The sequence below is a fragment of the Crinia signifera genome, chromosome 6, assembly GCF_055691185.1.
Source record: "Crinia signifera chromosome 6, ASM5569118v1, whole genome shotgun sequence".
NCBI lineage: Eukaryota > Metazoa > Chordata > Amphibia > Anura > Myobatrachidae > Crinia > Crinia signifera.
In genome coordinates, this window is record NC_139222.1 from 171,368,189 (window position 1) to 171,376,203 (window position 8,015).

The following is an 8,015-nucleotide window of genomic DNA, read 5'->3' on the forward strand; positions in this document are numbered from 1 at the left end:
ATCACTCCTTCCCTTCTGAGTCCTGCCATGCACCCAACTGGTATTTTTTGGTCACATATGAGGCATTGCCATACTCGGTAGAAATTGGGGCACAGATTTTGGGGTGCTTTTTCTCCTTCATACCTTCTGAAAATGAAAAATTTTGAGCCAGAACTGCATTTTTGTGTAAAAAAATGTAATTTTTCATTTTCACTGCCCAGTTGTATCAAAATTGGTGAAACCCCTGGGGGTTTGAAATGTACACTATACCCCTAGATGAATTCCCTGAGGGGTGTAGTTTGCAAAATGGGGTCACTTGTGGGGGGCTTCCACTGTATTGGTGCTTTGGGGGTCTTGCTAATGCGACATAGCACCCACCAACATTCCACCAGAATCTGTGCTGCAAAATCCAAATATCACTCCTTCCCTTCTGAGTCCTGCCATGCACCCAAATGGTATTTTTTGGTCACGTGAGGCATTGCCGTACTCGGGAGAAATTGGGGCACAGATTTTGGGGTGCTTTGTCTCCTTCATTCCTTGTGAAAATGAAAAATTTTGAGCCAGAACTGCATTTTTGTGTAAAAAATTTAATTTTTCATTTGCACAGCCCAGTTGTATCAAAATTGGTGAAACCCCTGGGGGTTTGAAATGTACACTATACCCCTAGATGAATTCCCTGAGGGGTGTAGTTTGCAAAATGGGGTCACTTGTGGGGGGGTTCCACTGTATTGGTGCTTGGGGGGTCTTGCTAATGCGACATAGCACCCACCAACATTCCACCAGAATCTGAGCTGCAAAATCCAAAAATCACTCCTTCCCTTCTGAGTCCTGCCATGCACCCAAATGGTATTTTTTGGTCACATGTGAGGCATTGCCGTACTCGGGAGAAATTGGGGCACAGATTTTGGGGTGCTTTGTCTCCTTCATTCCTTGTGAAAATGAAAAATTTTGAGCCAGAACTGCATTTTTGTGTAAAAAATTTAATTTTTCATTTTCACTGCCCAGTTGTACCACAATTGGTGAAACCCCTGGGGGTTTGAAATGTACACTATACCCCTAGATGAATTCCCTGAGGGGTGTAGTTTGCAAAATGGGGTCACTTGTGGGGGGGTTCCTAAATTTTAGCATCTTATGGTGCCTAGAAACCTACATGGTGCCTAAAAAATAATCTCATAAAAAGGAGGCTCCAAAATCAAGTAGGTGCTCCTTCTATTATGAAGCCTGTGGTTTGGTCAACGTGCACACTAGGGCCACATATAGGATATTTATGAAAACAAAAGAATTGGGGGAATCAATTTTTAGTCACATTTCTCTAGTAAAATCTACTGTGTTCCTTAGAAAAATGTATTAAAATTGCAAATCTGCAAAAAAAATGAAGTTTTGAAATTTCACCTACACTTTGTTTTAATTCCTGTGAAACACCTAAAGGGTTAACAAACTTCCAAAATGCTGTTTTGAATACTGTGAGGGGTGCAGTTTTTGAAATGGCATCATTTATGGGGGTGTCTCACATACAAGTCCCTCAAAGTCACATCAGAACTGAACTGGTCCCTAAAAAAAATCAGTGTTTGAAATTTTCTTGAAAATTTGAGAATTTGCTATTCATATTGTAAGCCTCCTAGTGTCCAAAAAAATTAAAAGGAAGTTGAAATAATGATGGAAACATAAAGTAGACATATGGTCTATGTTAGTTATTAACTATTTTGAGTGGTATGATTATTTGTCTCACAAGCAGAAAATTTAACATTTTGCAAATTGCTAAATTTTCAATTTTTTTACGACATTTTGGTATTTTTCACAAAAAAACACAGACTGTATCGACCCAAATTTACCACTAACTTGAAGTACAATGTGTCACGAGAAAACAATCTCAAAATCACTGGGATAAGTAAAAGCAAAAAAAAGTTATCCACACTTAAGTGATACATGTCCGATTTGAAAAAAAGGGCTCTGTCAGGAAGGCAAAAACATGCTGTGTCAGGAAGGGGTTAAGATTAATAACCTACTTCTCTATGGTCCGGCCCTGTTGTCTTAGTTACTTTTTGGGGGTCCATGAGGTTTTCCCCAGTTTTTCACTTCGATCAGGTCCCATATTGTAGAAAAATCATGCAACCTCTCCAAGACTATCACAAATTGGCATTTCTAAATGAATATTTTATTTCTTGGGTGCTTCCATTGTGCAATTGTATGCAAGTTTCTTGATACAAACCCATACAGAATTGGATTGAGCCTATAATGACAACAGAAGGTATGCACAGATGTACATCTTGCTGCCTTGGAAAGTGGTACATGAGCCTACTTAATCCAAGAAGATGCCACCACTCTAGTCGAGTGAGCGCTTAGTATTTTTGGCACTTTCGGCCCCTTCTCCCTGTATGAATGTGTGATTATTTCTGCTATCTGTCTGGAAATAGTCTGTTTACAAGAACCATGACTTTTCTGAGCTCCAGCCGCAATCACAAACAGCTGTTCTGTATTCCTAAGATGTTTTGTCCTGTATATAGAGATTGCTCCATCTAGATCCAATTAATGATGTATCTCATACTTTTCATTCCCAGGCTGTGTATAAAAGGATGGTAATATAATCTCCTTTTTTATATGAAATGTTGATACTAGCTTTGGCAGAAATATTGGAGTGGCTTTCAAGACCACTTTATCTATAAAGATATTTAAAAAGGGCTCTTTGACCATAGTGCATGTACCTGTACCATTCTTCTGGAAAAAGTAATTGCCACTAGAAACACTAGTTTCAACATCATCCATCTTAAAGAAACCTCATACAATGGTTTAAACACTGCTGCTGCTGCAAGAGCTTTAAGTACGAAGTTGAGATCCAATGGAGACAGAGATGACTTGATAACAGGACAAAGAAATTATTTAATCTTCTGAAGCCGACTTTGTTTGTAAAAGAACACTCAGTTCTGCTACCTCAACCTTTAGTGTAGCTTAAACAAGCGCATTGTTAAGAGGTGTCTATTTGCATTACTATTGTATCTTTGCACTCAGTAGCTCCATAAAAATGTTAATGTTGCAGCAGTGGTCCAAATAAATTTGCCTTTTGCCTGCATTGCAGATCCAAGTGCTGTTTCCAAAGATGTTGCATTGGATCATCACCACCATTCACTCAAAAACCGATATGGAACCCCTTGCCAGGGCCAGGAAATCTGCATTGGAAGACAAACATGCCCTACCCTAGCCAGCATGCCTACAAAACAGGGTGACACACACCTCCCCTATTTTGTTGGCCAGTAAGTTATTTCCCCCACTCCCACAAATGTCCACGGCAGGTCAATAATGCTGTGAATTTTGGACACTACAAGTGATCTTGCTGGCAGCATCTGTAAAACTTTGCAGTAGTACATAAACCATTAGGTTTATACACAATTATAATGTTCAATCTAGCATCCGCTATCTTTGAAACTCCATGCAGTTCCTCTTCCCTGCTTGGGGTGGGGCTGTCTGCTGTGGTGCTTCTAGCAGTGTGGTCTGTATATCAGCACTGATATGCAAACCAGACATGTGCTAGAAACACCACAGCAGACAGCGACACCCCAGGCAGGGAAGAGGAACTGCATGGATTTTCAAAGATAGCGGTTGCTAGAATGAACACTACGGGTGAGATTTAATAGGATGAGAGATTCAGAAAGTGAGAGATTTGGTAAGAAATCTCCAGGTTTTTTAAAGCGGCAACCATTTACACTGCAAAATCAAACTGGTTTTGCAGTGTAAATGATTGCCGCTTTAAAAAACCTGGAGATTTCTTACCAAATCTCTCACCCTATTAAATCTCACCCTACAATTATATACTAAAATCAGGTCCCATGTGTGGAATATCATCATCATCAGTAAAATCAACATTGGGATTTCCACCAAAAAATTAAATGTGTTTTTTTTTTTTCTTCCTTCCTTTCTTTCTGATCTCATTCCATAATATCCACTTGTGGAAGAACAAATCCTGTTATCGGTAGCTTTAAAAAAAAAAAAAAAAAAAAAAAGAGGACTTCCACCTTTTAGAGACCTTCCTGGAATGACAAGAGAAAATAAAATACTACATTCTCTTTGTCTGCAACATGGGATGCTTTCTACCCCGAAGAACCATTTTTCCCCCTCTACATTGTTTCTGGTACCTCCGTGAGGATTTATGAAGGCCACTATTTTTCTGACATATTTACCCATCAGCTATTGATCAAACTTCTAATTTGCCTTCAAAACTGTAGTGGCTTGCTATCATTACATGGCAGACATTTCTCTGAAATCATCCTTTCACATGGTCACATAAATCACTAAAATACCTACTGGTTTTTGAAAGACCAAAAGGCTATTTAGGATAAGAGCCACCTGTTCAACTGCCCATCTTTGCTACTTCTTCCAGCAGTTTTTCTGGCCTACATCCACTACGCTCATCTGGGAGCCTCTTAAACGACATTCTTGCAAAATGATATATCCCAGGAGGTATTATGAGGGATATTGTGACCTCCATTGAATTTGAATACCAGTCCCCAGTCTTGCATGATCTACATCATTGCTCAGCTAGCCTGTTTTGGCAAGGCTGCTTTCTTACCTTATCTACAGTTTACAGCTTTGACACAAGCTTGTCTTTGACAAAAACACAAATTGAGGCCAATTCAAGTTGGACCATGGCAACAGTCATAGTCCTCAAAACAGCTGGCAGATAGGTAGCTTTAGGCTAGGAGGGTGTTAACTGTGATTACACTGCAAGGATTTGCTGTACTACCCCACTGTACTGTCATGCACATAGTTCCAATTCAAGAGAGCTTGTCTCGGTGGCTGCAGCCACTGGTTTGATCCTTCTGCTGTCAATGGATGCAAAGTCCCTTACTACACATTGTAAAGTCTGCTTCTGCGTTTCCACTGGCTTCATGTGTTCACAGCACAGCATATCCTCCCAGATCTCTGCACATTCAACAGTACAACATTTTTAAATACTTTTCGCGCCAGATGACTACTTGCCCTCAACAATACCCTGGTATTGCATATATTTATGGGAAAGATCCTTTCTTTGACCAGGTCTTGTATGTTTTTCTTGAGAGAACCTGGTCTCCCCTATTCTGTAGTGCTGGAATCTGTTCCCCGCTTATTTATACATCCCACATATTCTGCAGCGCTTTACAGAGAATATTTGAATTTTGACATCAAAACCCCTGCCCAATTGAAACTTACACTCTATATTCTCTACCACATGTATACCACACACATTGATTTGCGGGTTTATCTTTGTTGGGAGCCAATTAACCTAGCAGTATCCCTTCAGATGTCTGACCATAACATGTAGACATTCATAACGTCAACATGGTTTAAAATGTCATTGTGATAGTTCATAAACCCTCAAAAATGCCACACTCGAGTTACTCATCTTCTAATGAAAAAAAAAATCATGCCCTCAGCCTATGGGAAGAAACGCTACAGGACTATTTTCCAGGCTAAAGTGAACATACAATATTTAAAAGTTAGTCTTTTTGTGTGTGTGTGTGTGTGTGTGTGTGTGTGCTTACCCTTACTAGTAGTGTTGTTGGGATCAACCAGAAATCAATCCTAGAGGATGTATGATGTGGATGTGAGTAAAATGTGTACTCCCTATCTGCTGGATTTTAAAATCTCCAGGGGTCTGTGAGGTGTAGTGAGCCCATTAGCAAGGATAAGGTGGATTATTACCAGTAGAGTTACCAGATTTATCTATTCTCTGATTTAGTGTTGCATTAAAATCACCTCCTAATAGGATATGGCCTTCGGCCCAGTCTTGTAATCTGACATATACGTCCATGAAAAAGGCTGTATTAAGACCAGTGTGGGCATATATTGTAGCTATTGTATAGGTTTCTCCTTCTAATTTTATCTTCACATATAGGTACCTCCCTTCCGGTTCACTCAGTTTATCCAATACCTTATATTGCAGAGATTTATTAATAATAAACAATACCCCTCTTAGTTTAGAGACGTAAGATAAGCGTATTAAAGTCCCCATCCCTCCAGTGAGTCTCTTGAAGCACTGCTATGTCAGGTTTTAATCTTTATAGATGTTGTAATACTTTTTTCCTTTTTAATGGAGAATTGCGACCTTCCACATTCCAGGATAGAAACTTGATGCACTCCCGAGCCACTGTCCTCCTAATTTCTCCACTCATCCTGCCACCCTCTCTATCTGAAAAAATATCTATGCCGAACTTTAACCACCTCTTCTTAGTACTCTGTCTCTAGAGGTGAAGGGTCTAACCCTTGGGGCCCCTTAACTTTATATCTTGTAAAGGTTCTATAATATCGATAGAAGAGAGATGAGAACGTTATCTTTGCCGAATAGCCCATACCCATATCTGCATAAGGAATTACCAGGGGGAAATAATCAGCTATACAGTATATTACTTGTGACATTTTATCTCTCTTTTTTATGTTATATATATTACCAAGAAAAGGATCTAGCTTTTTTTAAATGATGAAGGATAAAAAGATAAGATATTGCCGGAACCGATAATTTATAAGGTAAGAGTACATCCTGCTACATCACTTCTACAAAACAGTGAGAATATAATGGAGGGCACCGCCCTGTTAAGTGACCTATTATTTGTAATATACTTAGTGTAAACAAGACTGCAGTATTCTATTGTTTGACAATTAATGACTATTGACATAAAAATAATATCTCTAGCCACTACTTGTGGGCAATAATCTGCATCTCAAACAATCGATATAAATATTGTGAAAAACCAGAAAAATTCTGTGAAAAAAAAATAAGGAAATATAACCAGATATGTCCAACCACGTAGTGATTTGCGTGTTGACTCTTATCCAACTTTGTCACCACTTCGAATAAACAATTACCATAAGGAGGTGAATTATTGCTTCCTAAAAATTTCCTAAAATGTTTTTAGTAAAAAGAAAAAAAAAATGCTCAATTACGAAAAAGAAACTATAGTGATAATAATACTGATGCTTCTTCTTCTTTAAATAACTAAGGAAAAAAATTGTAGAATAATACTCCATACAAGATAGTGTTTAACCGCTTGTTGTACCAATCTGTACTTTTTATCAGTTTCCATTATCAATCTTCTTTGGTAGATTTATGCTTGCATGCTCCTATCTTCTTTCAATCCATGTTCCCTGGGTTCTCCTTTTGCATAGCTGGTAAGGGGGCCAGGAAATTTTGTGCTGGAGAGACTGTATCGAAGAGAAATTGGCTTCCCGTCATAATAGATTCTCAATTTTGCAGGATATACGAGAGCAAATCTTATTCCAGCTTTAAACAATGCATTACACACCGGTGTGAATGCCTTTCTTCTCATCGTCACTTGGTAAGAGAAATCCTGGAATAGGAGTAGTTTTTCCCCTTGATATTCCAGATTTCGCAATTTTTTTATTGCCTCCATAATGAGGATTTTATCTGTAGAATTCAAAAGTTTAAAAATGACTGGGCATGGCCGGCCTCGGTCTGGTTGTTGTTCTGGACCTATACGATGTACTCTTTCCACAAGGATTTGACCACTGGTTGGCAGGCATTGTAATTCCTTAGGTAGCCATTTTGAAATGGTTTCCATCAGGTCTTTATTTTTAACTTACTCTGGTAAACCAAATCAGTCTTATGTTTACTTCGACGGCTTCTATTTTCTAACTCCTCCAATTTCTCTTGAATGGCCGTCAGTTGTTTCTTGCACAGCTTTGGTGGCTTTAGCTAAATCCAGTTACTCCTCTGCATTAGCTATTTGCTGCTCTGACTCCTCAAAACGTGCATTGTATTCTTTAAGCTGTGTAACCACCGTATTTATAGCTCTAATTTTTTATCTAATAAAGGGGATAGACTATCAGATATTTCTTGTGCATTTATCACCGATGAGGTACTGTGCTGCAAAGGTTCCATTATGTCTTCACTCAATATGGATGATGAAGGACTGTAGGGGGGGGGGGGGTTGACTTTTGTTTTTGCCCTCTTTTGGCCTTGTGGAAGGGTTCCCCCTTTTTGGGATTTTCCCACATATTTATCCATAGTTGATCTTGGATATCTGTGTATTTGGCTGTATTTTTCAATA